Below are 16,147 nucleotides of genomic sequence, written 5' to 3' on the forward strand. Positions count from 1 at the left end.
TGCGAGCGTACAACAGGCGCTCGCCATTTCACGGGGCTCCCGCAACGCTGTCAGCATTGCACGCAACTTCTCTCACCAAGAGTGTGGATAGAGGCGCGTTGCTTTGATTGAAAAGAAACGCGCGCCTCTGCGGTCGAAGCGTGTTTTTCCTCGCGCCGCCGGAGCCGAGAGAACCGACCGCGCTGGGCACGGTTACTGGGCGGTGTCCTTCGTCATGCCCGCTGTATTCGGCGCGACTCACCGTCCCGCACGGGAGTGGCTGCCTCGTGTAATCAATCTGCTGCGAATGCCAGCCGCGGTTCGACCGGCCGCTGATCCAGCGGCTTCGTTGAATGGCTGGCAAGGGGGCTGCCGCGACTGATGCCCCCTGAATGACTGACCGCCGTTCTCGTCCCAAATGGCTTTGTGCGCGCCCGCACTCCTCATCACGTGCACGCGCATGCACATGAAGCGAATCGCCGAGAAGCCGAAAGAGGTGTTCTGGCAGGGCAGCAGACGTACCCGAGGCAGACTGGGCGGATTGCCTGGAATGCATCACGGGCATTTCCCGTGGACACGCGCAGCAGTGGAGTTCCATCTAACGCAATAAATTGCAGTCAACTTCACTCCCAAGAAACTCTCTGCTGGCGACAACCGTGTTAGCGCCTGCACATATATTAGACAGCTGTGTTCGAAAAACTATCATTCCAGGCGAAATATTTGCTCTTTTTAGCCTGCGTCTATCACCATGTTGTTGTATTTAATGCGCTCACATGTGTAGTCATGAACAGAAGTTTTCGGGATGCGGTTTCGCTAAAAAAAAAAAAAAACAGTGTGACTCCAATCCACGCTGTGAGCCAGGTTGCACAACGAAGGTGTAGAACGACACCCAATTACTTATTGCGACGTCACTTGGAAATTCACACACGTAGCTCTACAAAAAGTGAAACCAGAGACAAGTGAAATGTACAGTATAGTACACTGTTAACGGGAACATGCGGTCTCGTGAAGTTGACTTTCCGCGAGGCGCTGCTGCGGAAAGCCGGAAAGAATGCCGAGCTGGTTATGGTCCGGAGTTATTTTCGGCATTCTGTCCTCGTCCATGGATCTCATTTCTCACACCCACAACGCATCGATTGTCTTCTCGCTGCTGAATTGGCTTTTTCCATTCTCTCGTCGCGTTTTGTTCGAAATAAGGAACATTTTCTCTGGACTAGATTATCCACGTGTGAGTGACTTGGTTCATATGCCACTCAACGCGTACTGTGAGAAAATGTTCCTTATTTCGAACGAAACACGACCAGAGAATGGAAAAAGCCAATTCAGCAGCGAGAAGACAATCGATGCGTTGTGGGTGTGAGAAATGAGATCCATGCACGGGGACAGAATGCCGAAAAAAAAAAAAAACTCCGGACCGTAATCAGCTCGGCATTCTTTCCGGCTTTCCGCAGCAGCGCCTCGCGGAAAGTCAACTTCACGAGACCGCATGTTCCCTTTAACAGTGTACCATACTATACTTATATTACCCTTCATTACTACACAACGACATTCATGACTGCTTTATGATCAGTACCATAGACACTGATATTTTTAGTTCTGAGTGTAGAGATATTCTTTGCTTAGTTAAAACGAGTACTGAGCTGTATGCTGTATGCCTGTTCTGAAAGGAGATTTACCATTTCTATTTTTATTTAATTTGTAATTTTTATTATTTTTAATTTATTTACCCCGTTTTTATATATTTTTATTTTTGAATTTGTATTTTTTGCGTTATTTCTCTTTTTAATTTTTTTACATTACGACTGTTTTATGATCAGTATGGTATACGATTTCTATTCTGTTGGGTACCTTTCCACTCGAGGTAGCATTCAGTTTTTAGCATGGCGTTTTTTGCTGACGACGCCGACGGCACGAAAATTTCCTTGGATGGTAGAGGCACACAGCTTCATTGCCCAGTTGTGCCTAAGGGCTCCTCAATGATTACAGCCAAGACAGACATGCGTGGCCCATCTCGTTGAAGATGTGAACGGCCGGCGAGGTAACGCAGAAATTATTTTTTTTTTCCCCGCGAACTTCTGTCCATGACTGTACTCAAGTGCTATTCTGCTCGAGTGCCTGGTTCCACAAGTAGCGAGATGTGCTTTCTGAGCGGCGCATGCGTGAGATTAATTGTCCCCAAAATAGCCTGCTCGCGTTTGCAACACTACGTCGGAAGGGCAGAGAGACGAACAATTAACAGGGAGGCTGCTATGGTCACTTCTGCCGCTAACGTTTTGCACGGTGTCAGCTGCACTCGAGGTCGCTTGGCGTGCGACAGCCAGTCCCGCATGCAAAGGTATGCGTGTCCTTGTATACCTGAGTGGCAGCGTCGCTGACGCAGGTCACACAGGTGAACCAATGATAGCAAAGCGAAGAAAGAAAGGATCCAAGCAGTGCACCGACAGGACATGAATACTGAATAAACACAAGTGCTTGACCACTGGCCAAGCACGCGCTAACCGCACATGACCACTCGTCGGGAAAACAGCAAAAGCGCTCGCATGAGCAGTGTGATGAATGTGGCGCAGCTGAGGGTCGCCCTATCGAGTGCCGACAAGCCGATATCGAAACGAGTCCAGCGGGACATCAAAGAAGTGGCCGGCCCAGAGAGGAGGCTCCGCATGCTTCGCTACGTACTACACTGGACGCAGACGGCGGCAGTCGCCGGTGCTGCCCCGCGGCAGAATTGTACTGTGAGGCGGCGTTTTCACCTCCGTCGTAAAGGGCGTCCCACGCGCGTTGCACCGAGACGTGTTGTGCTGGTGGGGCAAGGCGGGGGAAAGAGCGAAGTCTATCTCGAGGCCCTGTCTGCGGCTTGCCAACGCGGCTTGCGTGCGTGTCGGGTCAGCCTCGTGCACGTGAATGGAGAGCGCCATAGCTGCTCCGGTCGGGGTCGCCTACGTATCCAGCTGGGACAGCAGCGTGCGTGCGTCCCCTGAATGGCGCTGCCCACGCGTCCTTCTGCAACATAGCGCCGCAATGCGTGTACTATGCGAGTGAGCGTCGGCAAGTGTGCCGGACGCGTGGGTGTGACGTCAGGCTGTCACGTGGTGCGCAATTCTTCTTTGTTTTCCTTTGCCCCTCCAGCTCCCAGCGGCCGTTGGCTGGTTCAGGCTGGAGGGGCCGTCCGATTGTGTTCGGGGCGTGATTCTTCTGCGGCCCCGCTTGGGAGTCGTTCTTATACCCGCCATACGTACCCGCCGCTGTTGGTTCCGGCACGCAGCGAGAAGGTGCCGAAAGGCGAGAAAGCGAGCGTATGAGCCACGCATACAGAGTTTGTTGAATTCGAAACCCGTATGCGATATAAAAGCATAGACGAAAATGCTTATGCTTTCTGTACCTTTGCCGCAAGTTTTCTTACGATTTCTGCCTGGTCTTACGTCCGCATGGTGTGCATGACGTCGTAGGAAGAGCCTATGTATTCCGACCATTCCGTGTTTTGTGTGTTGTCCGCAGAGATTCTGCGTGTCCCGCACGAGTCCTGGGAAATACGGGCTCAATCCACATGGATGCGAAAACGTGCGGATTGATGAGAAGTATCGTGCGCAGTGCTTCACAAATAAGGCTGGCAACTGTCCCTCTACTCTCTCTGTTGTTTGTTGCCAGCTGCTGGAGAGTGTGTGTTATAGAACCTGCTACCCTTGAGGCATTGTAATGAAATAATCGTTTAAAATTGGAAAACCGGCCCCCTTCGTCTTTCGCTGTAATGAAGTTGCTGACGTGGAGCGCGAGTACGAGACCGCCATTAAGTCACACATACCGGATGTTTCGCCAAAGATTTTGCAGAATTTTGAAATGTAGGCTTTTTGAGTTAGCAGAATGATTTTTTCTGCATAGCATTTTCAGCGGTGTGGTACATTAGAATACAGCTAAGACGTGCTAACTACCCGGTTGGTTAACTAATATTGATTAGTTAACTTTTTCACTATTACTGTTAGGCTCGTTAATTATTGAGAGACGTGTAGCTCACTGTGAGTAATATCCGTATCAGTTTTTAGAATTTATAAAACGCGGTCACCTTCGGCGCTGTGGCCCAGAAAATTTTAACTACATCAGGCCAATATACACACGGTTTCGGGAAGTTGGCAGGCAAAGCAACCTCTGCAGTGGTCGTAACGCGACGAAATAGCCAAAATTTGTTGGACCACAGTGCCGAGGGTAACAGTGTTTTTGAAATTCAAAAAGTGATATAGATATTACTCACAGCGGGCTACATGCCTCTCAATAATTAAGGAGCCTACAGTAATAGTTAAAAAGGTAAATATTCCGTATTAGTTATCCAGCCTGCTAGCTTGCACGTCTTAGCAGTCTTCTAATATACTACACTGCTGGCAATGCTATGCCAAAAAAGCGTTATTCTCAATAAGAAAGCCTAATTTTAAAACTTGTGTAAAGCCTCAGATGAAACACCCTGCATACCTCAGTCTCGTGTCCTCTCCCTAGCTGAGACGCTGAAACGCGCAGAATATCCCTAATTCTATGCGTTCGTACCTCCTTGAGGGAGCAAAGCTTCGAAACAGGGCATGACAGTTTTTAAAAATCCCCCCGAACAAGAAAAACAGGCCAATCACCGCGTCTTCCTCGCTGTCATCTCAGAACCACTGTGCCTTTTCCACGGAGAACGAAAGGAACAACTTCACGGCGTCCGGGTTGTTTCCCCGCGTGTGCATAATCTGAAAAAAAAAGGGAAAATGAACTTTTTGGGTGCGTGCTTTTTGCTTTGTAGTATTGCGCAAGTCGTTAGTAGACAAAAATCTCTACGCGGAGTTTCTTTACGCCCCGAAAATAATTTATAATTACATTTTTTTTCTGTTCTGTCCTTTCGGATTCAACATCCAATTGACTGATATGGAGGCGAAGCTAATTAGTTCGAATCCCGTTAGGCATAAAAAAAACTGCAATATAATCACTGCTGCGTCGTTTTAAATTATTGTCACTATTACACCAATCCTTCGCAGGAGCCGGAGTCAGAACAAATAGCCAGCTTAAATACGTATCTGTTAGCGTCACGTGGCCTAAACTTCGACCTCATAGCCGGCTTCTGAAACTGATGGTGTTGATGGTGAATTTTTATCGCGCAAGGATATCTGTGGCCAAAGAGCGCCGTGGCAGAAGATTTTTCTTTTTCTCAAGGTGGGGCAAAAGAGCCATTTCCGAAGTGTTTCACCCCAAAAGAAGCCGTGCACCAGGAGCGGAAAGCTTGTACCCATTGTGTCCCTGGTGGATACCCGGCGGCACTGAGGATTGAGCCCGCGCTTTTTGCATGCGAGGCGGGTACTCAGAAGACTCGGCCACCACGGCGGACCAGGCTTCTGGAACTGAAGCAGCATGAGAGTAGAAATTTGATTTAAATGTTTTTGGAGGGAGTGGCTGAATTCCAAGTGGTTATCTATGTTTACTAATGCCTTGCGCAGTATTACAAAGGAAGGCTACACAATCCAAGTTCGGTACCTGCACTCCTTTAATAGCATTGTCCAGACGCACCTCGTGCGGGCAACATTTCCAGATACAACCAAAGAAAGAAATGATACCTCCAGAACGTAGGATCAGTTCGCTAGAAGCGGAACCTGGATCGTTCATTCCATTCTCTACTGTCATGTTTGATATACTACTCTATCTTTTGTTTACGCTTGCGCATGGTAAACGCGCGTGCTAGAGCAGCCTAATAAAATCAGTTTAAGTTACTGTGGTGGTTAGCATCCATTGGTCTTTTGCTCTTTTGTTTCGTTTTCATCATGGGTCTTTTTTTCCTGTCTGTCTCTCCATCCTGAACAATTAGGTGCGCTACGTTTCGGAACTGCCATGATGGACTACGGTGGAAAATAACACACGCACCCTCCATCCTTTTATTCTCCTTTCTGCCACTAAGAAAATCAGCCCTTTTTCTCTTTTTTAAGAAAATTCAATGTTTAACTCTACTTACCCAGCACTGATACCCGAGTATACCATGACACGAGTAATAAAAATGTGTTCTTTTTTGTCATCAAATCCATTTTTTGGTACGCCTAATTCTAAATGTGACACGGGAATGGAAGATTAGTGACACCGCTACCTTCAAGTATGCCACTGAAGACCATTGTATTTTACATGTTCTTATGATTACGACTCTCAGCCTTTCCAGCTGTCCCTTCTGTAGCGCTTTTTAGGCGCCTAATTTCCCCCTCAGAATTTCCTTTAAACTAGTGCGGAGTTTAATTTTAAATCCATTGGCGCCTTTCATTTACACCTTTCTCTTTGGTTTCAGGGCTGCAGACCTCGTCAGCAGGCATGCCTTGTCTGCCTATATTTGCCTCTTCGGGGGCTCATAGTGTAATAACATGGCGAAATATGCTACCTGTCTACTGCTGCTACTAAGTACTACTACATAATAGCACATTTACTTTCGCGCATGCAGCGACTTTCGATGCAAAAGGCCAAGTAGACCAGGGAAGCACAAAGTGCAGACGCCCATTCGACTGGAACCACTTCGAGCGCTCCCGTGTCGTCGTCCTCGCGGACGGACACGCTGGCGCCTGGTGTTATCGCGAAGCAGAGCACCCTTCGCGAGCTTCTGCGACAAGGCTCGGTACAAGCGGAGGATAGGAAGACATGGGCAAAACGAAGAAGGCCATCGCTGCAACTTCAGGGTTGGCTGGCGGAAAACCAATGCGAGGGGCATCTATGCAACAAGTGTTCTCTATAGGGGGGAGGGGGGAACAGGCTCGCATATCGCGTTGTCGTTGGAGGAGGAGACGTTTCGAATCGCTCGATGCGTTTCCTCCTTTCTCTCTTTTTACCGGGCGCGCGTTTAATGTCGAAGGGCAGCGTTTCCTGTCGCCTCATCTGTGCCCAAGGCGACGTGCCTGGGGTTTCTAAAAGCGCTGCGGGCAGTGCTTCTCCCGAGTCGAGTTTTTTTTTTGTTTTCTTCCCCCGCTGTTGTTTTGGTTGGCCGTCGGCAGCTTATCGTTGGCGGGAGGCGACACCGGCCTCTTTGCGGGCGGCGCCCGATCTTGCGAAATGGACGACGAAAACGGCGGCACGGCGGCACCAGCCTGTGTTGCTCGCCCAGTTTCTTGCTACCTACCGCGACCGCCGATAGATGGCGCCATAAACCCATTGCGAGAGAGCCTTTCTCACTGCACTGTTTGAGAAAATGCTGAATACAGAAGCGTAGGACTTAAAACTGTGGCTCTTCCGGAGCCCTCCACTACGGCACCTCTTTCCTCCTCTTAGTCCCTACTTTATCCCTTGCATTAAGGCGCTGTTCAGGTGTCCGCCGATATGTGAGAGAGATACTGCGCCATTCCTTTCCCCCACGATTAATAACTGGACGCCCCACTCCAGTTGTAACCAACACAGTGCTGTGCGCGTGTGTGATTTAATTCCTCTAAAATGAACTAATCACGCGCACAACCTGGACACATTTCTTATTGTGTAAATAGTTTGTATATGTTACCTCTCCCCCCTATCCTCTATTCCTGTCCCCTCACCTCTTTCATTTCATTTCTCCATTCTGCCTGCTGTCCTTTATTTCCGCTGCCCCAGCTCAGGTGCTTCAGTATCGATGGCAGATGCCGGGGCTAGCAAAAATCTTTTCCTTCCTTTTTACTATTATTTTTAATAAAACCACTACCACCCCCACCTTTCCGCCAAAAAACCAACCAAACCCAACCCTCAAGGAGTTCGTGTTCGCGGTATGCTGCGATGGCCACTCGCGACGAAAATTTAACGAGGCTACTCCGGGGATGGCAGCCTACAGCTAATTTATGTTGTGGGCCAGGGCGTACGAAAACTCGGTGTTGCACTGACCAGTCTTTTTCATTCTTTCATTTTGCCTTTATTTTAATGAATTAATTTGTTTTCTTCCCTTCTTCCTTCCTTTCTTTATTCATTTCCTTCTTTTCCGCTTCCTGTTATATTGATCGCTAGTCAGCTGAAACTCCGACTAAACATTATTCTTAAACTGAATAATGATCATGGAGGAAATGCTATTCCGAACGGAGCAAGAGATGTAGAGACAACCTGTATTCAAAAGAAAAATTGGCGGGAGGTGGGTGGTCGATGCCCCCAGTCCAGGGCTCCACTGGCGTCAGCTGATTTCCGCATAGCTGGATGATCCAGGCTTGCTGGACCAGATTGTCGCTGGTCAGTGCCTCTTCCCACTGCTCGTGTGTTGGGTATGACATTTTTAATCGAACACTCTTAGAACATTGATTCACACCTTGCAGAAATGTTACCGAAGACGCTTCCGTATAACCGTACTCAAAAGCATAAAAACAAAGAGTGGATGACAGGCAAGGTGACAAAAAAAAAAGAAAGCTGGTAGAGAACACTTAGAGAGCTGGCGGCTACAGAACCTTCAGCATCCATGCGAAGGCAGTTATCTTCACTCCGGGTTGTCATTGTAGTACCTGGATATATTCGTGGTACCATGTCGTACCAGGTCGGTATAACGACCTGTATAACTCGCTTTTATTGAAACACTGTCACGTGTCATGATGAATCTTTCCAGGAAAAACTTTCAGGCCTGACTACACTTGCAGACACCTATATAAGATGCAAATCAAGCAGATTTCAAAGGTTCCTTGTACTCGCACTAAATATGAATGGGAAATAGTGGTATACTCAGTCCCACCAGCGCTCAGATCTTTCGTTAACGCGCGTCAATATGCTGGTCCAAATGCAGTTACTCCCATAGCTGACATGCGAATTGGGAAACTTCAAAAAGATCGATTTTTTCACTTGAATCTGTTTTTATTTACATGCTCTCATTCTACTTCCAAGACTTGCATATGGGTGCTTTTTTATCCACTGTTTCTTTCCATTGTGAACTTGGTGTTTGCTATTGTCAGGCCCATTGCTGTGCTTTTTTTTTCTCTCTGAGCCCGTAGCATCACGAGTATTGTAATTTTTTCTTGTGCTAAAATAAAGTTACTTTACGTGACCCTGACAGTAAATGGCTTCACAAGCGTAGAAAGAATCGCTAAAAAACGTATTCACTTGAGGTAATGATGGTAACCGTCATATAGTCAGACATTATACCCTGACGCACCCGAAGACGACGCTTGTAGCGGCCCGTGCCTTGGCGGGCCACATCACTTTGCCGCCTCTGTCAAGTGTGTTCTTGCGTGTCGGGTCCGACCAGGTCGCCTCTGGAGAACTTCTGCAAGAGCGAAGTATTCAGCTGCTTCTGGAACGGGTTCTGGGTGTTGCTCGCGGACTGGTGAATTTGGATACTGGCTGAGCTCACGTTCCCGTCACCAACTTTCTAAGCGCTCCGCAGCAGCTTACTAAGCTAGGGCACAGTTCTCGGTACCATCGAGCGTGTTACCGTCACTGTTGACGTTGCTGTGGCGCTGTCTGCTCCCTCTCCGCCCTCTTCCCAGCAGAGGCCGCGCCTTTGGGTGTGGGCATTGCGCCAAACCTCTTCGCGGACGAGCGAGGCGCACTGACAGCACCGCTCGCAGAATTCACCGACTGTTTCTCCACGTCATCCGGAGTTCGCCACTCGACCATCGCCAAGCACAGAATTTTCACTGACGACGCTGCTCACCCTGTTCGTGACTCGCCTTACTGAATTTCTTCAGAAGAACGCGAAATTATCCTGAATCCAGTGCGTGGAATGATGGCTGACGGCATAATTCAACCATCGCACAGCCCGTGGGTAGCTCCGGTAGTGCTAGTGAAGAAAAAAGATGGCACTTTTCGGTTCTGCGTTGACTATCGGAGACACAACAACGTCACCAAGAGGGACGTTTATCCGCTCCCGCGCATCGATGACGCGCTTGATCATCAATGACATGCCAGTTACTTTTCGTCCACTGGTCTGAAAAGTGGTTACTGGCAAATAGAGGTCGATGAGCGAGACCGAGAGCAGACGGCACTTATTACCCCGGATGGCCTCTGTGGGATTAAGGTGATGCTTTTCGGCCTCTGTACTGCCCCCGCAACCTTTCAGCGCGTTATGGGCACCGTGCTGGCCGGCCTCAAGTGGCAAACATGCCTGGTCTACCTTGATGACGTCGTAATTTTGTCAAGCACGTTCCACGACCATCCTGTCCGCCTGAAAATAGCCCTACAGGCTATCAGAAGCGCAGGCCTCACTCTTAAGCCTACAAAATGCCAGTTTGCTTGCGAAGAACTGAAATTTCTTGGCCACGCCTTCGGCAACGAAGGTATCCGTGCCGATTCTGGCAAAACAGCCGCCGTCGCCATCGGAGAAAATGCCGTGCTGAGGTTCTTGGGCCTACCATAGGCGACAATTTCTCTCATGTTGCGGCGCCACTTACCTCGCGGAGGAGAACGTCGAATTCAAGTGGACTGATGAACAGCAGCGTGCATTAGAACACCTGAAAAGAAACCTGATGCTCTCCCCTATACTCGGCCACTTTGACCAGGACGCTGAGGCTCAAGTGCACACAGACGCTATAGCAACTGAGGCCTCGGTGTCGTGCTCATTCAGAAACAAGACGGCGTCGAGCGTGTCATCGCGTACGCGAGTCGGGAATTATCGAAGGCCGAAATGAATTACTCGACAACTGAAAAAGAATGCCTCGCGGTTATTTAGACGATTATTAAGTTCAGACCATACTTGTACATACGATTTCAGGTTGTTACCGACCACCACTCCCGATGTTTTCTCGGCACTCTCAGAGACCCTGTAGGGTGACTTGCACGGTGGGCCCTTCGGCTGCAAGAGTTCGACGCCACGGTAGTGTATAAATACGGCCGCAGGCAGAACGACGCCGACTTTTCTCTCGAGAGTCCCGGTAGATTCAGCGCTTACAGATCAGGACGACGAGAATGAAGACGCCTTTCTAGGAGCACTGAGGTCTGTAAATAAGCGGCAGAGACTCGGCACTGAATTCCGTGAAGTGACCGCCCATTTTGGAAGGGCAAGGAAGCACCGTTCCATCCGTCTTCTTGCGCGCACTACCCGCCCGACGCCTACGCCACAAGGTTCTGTACAATAAGAACTTCGTAGAGAGTGCAAGGTCATGGCTGCTCCTTGTTCCGGCGGGCCTACGCAACGAAGTTATGGAAGCTTGCCATGATGGCCCAACGTCCGGACATTTGGGGTTCAGTCGAACACTCGCTGGAATTCGCACCAAGTGCTACTGGCCGCAGCTAGCTAAGACGGTTCGTCATTAGACCAGGACCAGCCGTGAATGTCAGAGACGCAAGACTCCGCCCGTGCAGCCTGCAGGACATCTTCACCCCATCCCGCGCCGACGGCCCCGTTCCAGCAAACTGGTGTGGATCTCCTTGGATCTTTTCGGGCTTCCAAGTCGGGGAACCGCTACCTCGCTGTTGCCACGGGTTACCTCACGCGCTACGGCGATTCGCGATCTTTGCCCTGGGCAACAGCTGCAGATGTGGCAAAGTTTTTCGTCCATCCACCGTCCTTCATCACGGTGCCCTGAGGTCCTGATCACTGGTTGCGGTGCCGCGTTTATATCTCAAGTAATGGCAGAGATATTGCGCTTAGGCCATACGCACCATCGCAGAACTACCGCATACCACCACAAACGAACGGGCTCACCGAGCGCCTCAACTAGACCCTGGCAGACATGCTCTCTATGTATGTGGATGTTGAGCACAGAACAAGGGACAAAGCTCTGCCATACGTTACTTTTACTTATAACACCACCCTTCAAGATACACTGGGTTTTCGCCGTTCCACCTGGCTCATGGAGCCCCCTCAGTCTGGCGTTCACGTGGCGCGCCTCAAAGCTTACTGTAACCGATAGGAGCACGTCTTCTGAGTCTTTTCGTTCGTTCTACTTACGTTTTACCGCCTTAGTTATGCCTATACGCGCATCGGGACGATGCGTCTTTAAGGAAGCGAGTAGTGTCATGCGTTCCGCCTATCCTTGCTGCTGACTGCTCGGGGCAGATCGGCAATGAAGTAGAGGATCGTGCGGAGTGCGCGTGAACTGAGTCCCGGACGTTTCGCCCGGCTGCCGCTCTCGGCAAGCCTCTGATTCAGGGCGCCCTGGCCTGTCTGCCGCAATAACCCATGACAATATTGTGATCGTCATCTGCGGTGCCCGTATTTCTTTTGTGCGTGCAAATGCAGTCAGCCGCGCTCAGCATTGATCACCGTTCTGGGTGTCCACGAGTGTAGCAAATATGACGTGGCTTTTTGTGCACCTTAGCTTTGTTCTCAAGTAAGAACTGAGTTCTCCTTTCATCTGAGGCGAAATATCAGCATGCCGGAACAAGGTGAACGCAAGGAAACTCGCAAAAAGAAACGTTAATAGTTATTCCGAACGTCTCGCTGCTTGAGCTGGGATGCAATTAACCCAGGGACAGAACAGACGATGTATATTCTTTTTCTGCTTTGTAAAATTGGGAACCACACTTTGTTAGCCTGTACTTTGGTCAATTGCAGAATCTGTCATAATTAATAACTTCGGATCTAGTTTATCTTACAGGGGCTCTGAAACGGGATCCGAATGAAGTAGCGGTATGCCAAGGATGTTAAGGGCGCCGCATCACGAATATGCTGCAGCAAGAATTTTTTTTCGAGTTTTGAGGAAGATGAGTTATCCGTAGTAAAAATTTGAAATTACACGTCTTCGTGCCTTTCTCTTACCTCTCGTCCCTTTTTGCACGCTGATATGTCGGCGCTCCTCGGCTGGCTGCCGATGCGCGCGGGAGAAGGGGGAGGGGGCGGAGCTTCCGGCCGCGGCCATGGTAGCGGCGTTAGCTGCGTGACGGCGGAAAGAGAAGTCACGGCGAACCAATGACAGCCCTCCGCTGCTGACATAACGACCGATGCATGACGCGTTGGGCAAAAGCTGTGCAACGCACGTCGCCGCGAGGTGTGAAAGCGCGAATCTTTAAAAATATATTGTAAATGATATATAATTATAATTGGTTTTTGGGGAAAGGAAATGGCGCAGTATCTGTCTCATATATCTTCGGACACCTGAACCGCGCCGTAAGGGAAGGGATAAAGGAGGGAGCGAAAGAAAGGAAGAATAGGTGCCGTAGTGGAGGGCTCCGGAATAATTTCGACCACCTGGGGATCTTTAACGTGCACTGACATCGCACAGCACACGGGCGCTTTAGCGTTTTTCCTCCATAAAAACGCAGCCGCCGCGGTCGGGTTCGAACCCGGGAACTCCGGATCAGTAGTCGAGCGCCCTAACCACTGAGCCACCGCGACGGGGCAATATTGTAAATGATCGGTTTGCTTTTGAGGTCCTCTAGGCTCCATGAACACTTGGTGGCCTGTACTGTACTCAATGCAATAGTATTATAAGCCACCTCAAACACCTTTTTAGGGACCCTTTAATTCAAATAATATTGTCACAAAAACAAGAAGGTAGTAGTACTACCAGCAGCTTCCCACCTCTAAGAGCGCGTGCTTCGGTTCCACTCCGTCGGCTTTATACGCTGCCTGGATAGAACGGCAAGTATTAGGACATCGGTGCCCAGTAACGATGGTAGAATTGCATGCAGCCAGGCATATTTTGCATGTGCTCTTATTTGGAACAGCGCAACAGAAAAAACGGTGCAAACCAGAGGCACGCAGTGTCGGTGGTATCTTTCTGCGGTCGCTGTTCCAGATACACGAGCCGCTGCTGCGGTTGCCATCGTCTAGGGGACGAAGGTTAAAAGCGCGTTAGTGGCAGGTCGCCACGGTCGCATAACCTTCCGACGAATTTCAAGCACTAAAACCCCCATTCTCAGATGTCCTCGATGCGTGTCTGTCCTCAGACAGGTGGCCCACCTACCGCGGTGAGGCAGTCTGCCAGCAGGCTTTATGCCAGAACACAGTTTATCAAAACACTTTATGGCCGCGAGTGGGTTCTTAACCTCAAGCGGCGTGAAGAAATGAGCTTCGCTGGCCACTGCATTAGACCAGTACGCCATCGCCGCAGCCGAACATTTAGCTGCCAGTCCGTCGCGCTGTACTTTGGAAGTCGTCTTCACCAACTTCCATCCAAAGCGAGCCTCGAACCGAATCCGAACGGAAAACTGAAGTGCGAGCGCTCATAATCTAATTCTCATTTGGCTTAACCACGCTAAGTGGCCCGTCATTTTTTTTAAAATTTTTCATTCTATCTCTGCGCCTGCGTTCCGCCAACATGAGGTTAAAGCGCACAGGCCCGTCATCTACTGCGCTCGAGCAGCCGCTGCGCAGTGGAACAGTCCGCTGGCTGCTGCGAGACGAGTGTTCCATGCGTGGTTCCGCTCTTGGGCGACGACACACGCTCGCTGCCTTAGCGGCGATGATGGAATGAATGCGCTGCTCCAGTGCACCTGCAACGTCAACGATGTGCGCCTTTTCGTGCCACACCGCGGGGTGGCCGAGTAAGCAGATGCGGAGTTCGGAGGTATATGGGCGGCGGCCTAATTGAAAAACGTCCTTCACTGAAAGTGCTTTAAAATGCGCCCTTGGTTACGGCATTTGGACGGCTAGCAGTGTCGGTTCATTAGGCGGATGCTGGTTTGGTCGGTGTTGATTATTGTAAATCATCGTGCCTGCATCGTCATCAATGCATCCGTAAGAGCAACAAAAAGGCAACAGGCCGAGCTCACCGTGAAAATATTTGTGGTTACAATATTTAATATGCTTTCGAAGAGTAATAGATGCAGCGTGGTCGCAGTCTGAGCCGCATGCTTGACGGGCACAGTTAGAATACGAGCGACCCACAACTGTGCTCGTCTTCCGTGGAGGCTAATCAAGTTCTATGAATCCCGTGCACAGTAGCTGCTCATAAAGCTCTGCGCAGGCGCAGCCGGCAACGGCATCGCATAAAAGGAGGAGAGATTGCCCACAGCCTTGGGCTTCGGGAGGCGCGAGAGGACGCTGCCTGCACTCAAGCATAAGAGGAGGGAGCCTTCAACTTGGGGTCGCACTTGACACACAGCGACTACGCCAACGACTGCGGATCTCTATGACCAGTGGGCACACCACCGGTTCATGTGGCCCACATTCTGCGGAGGCGTCCTAGGCAGAAAACATCCGTGATGGGCGTACACTCCACGACAACATATGTGGGCCAGGAACGAGGACGGCTTCCAGCTACGAACGCACGGCCGAGATCGGCATTTCCTGCTTTCGTCTTGACGGACTCCGTTTCGTCCGAAGTGGAGACCTATAGGTCCGAAGGCCACCATCCAATAGAGGCTTTGACATCACTAACCGCCATCACCGACGCACGAAATCTACCTGCTTGCGATTTTGCACTTCCCTCAGGGTTCAAGCATGCTCAACTCTAGCACCGAAAGGGGCACTTAAGTTTGACGTTACTATAAAAGAAATATTAATATCTGAAGCCGCTTTCTGCTCACGACTATCGCAGCCTGCTCGTCTTTCTTGTTCCAGAAAAGAAAAGAAAGAGCAGGCATGCAAATGACGCACTCTAATCGGAAAAAAAGTAAAACAGAGTAGGCTGTCTTCTGGCCCACTTCGTTTTCTAAACGGGAGAGCGCTACAGGACAGCCAAGTCACATTTTACTGCCGCATAGGCGGATTTGTGTTAAGTGTGTAGAACCTCTAACGTATTCGGTCAGCCTGTTAGTCATCGGGGCATGCCTATAAAGTGGTGGCAAGCTACAGCAACGAGCTCAGAACTCGCAACCTAATATCTTTCGTAATATACCTACACTGACGACGCATCAACGTTGACATCAGAGCCCGTGTTTGGCTGAGCGTCACGCATAGTTCTGCCTTATCCTGAATCATGCGCGAATGAACTGCCCCCGTCCCTTATCAGTTCGGCCTCGCTGACCAGTGCAGGTGCTTACTCCTTCAGGAAGTCGTCATTTCATCCTCTTGGTGCTCTCCCTGCTGTAATCAGGGCGGCGGCTTGTACAAGCGCGCCCCGGAGTTTCTATGCGTGTGGAACACGAAGCGCCAAAGAAGCAGCGCAGGGCGAATGCGCAAACGCAGCTCGTAAATTTCGCCAGAGGAGGAGGAGGAGGAAGTCCTTCCATCCTGGGCGTTGAGGAGGGGGAGACTGAGCGAGCGCTCGGCCGATCATATCAGTGCGGCCGAAAAAAAGGAAATCTCTCCTTCGTTTCGCCGCCGCGGATCTCCCTCATTTTCAGGGCGCAGTACGCACGAAATACAACACCAAAAAAACTCGTGTCCTTATCCAATGCTGTTTTCTCGCATTATATAGATGGCCGC

Source organism: Amblyomma americanum, chromosome 5, assembly GCF_052857255.1.
Source record: "Amblyomma americanum isolate KBUSLIRL-KWMA chromosome 5, ASM5285725v1, whole genome shotgun sequence".
Taxonomy (NCBI): Eukaryota; Metazoa; Arthropoda; class Arachnida; order Ixodida; family Ixodidae; genus Amblyomma; species Amblyomma americanum.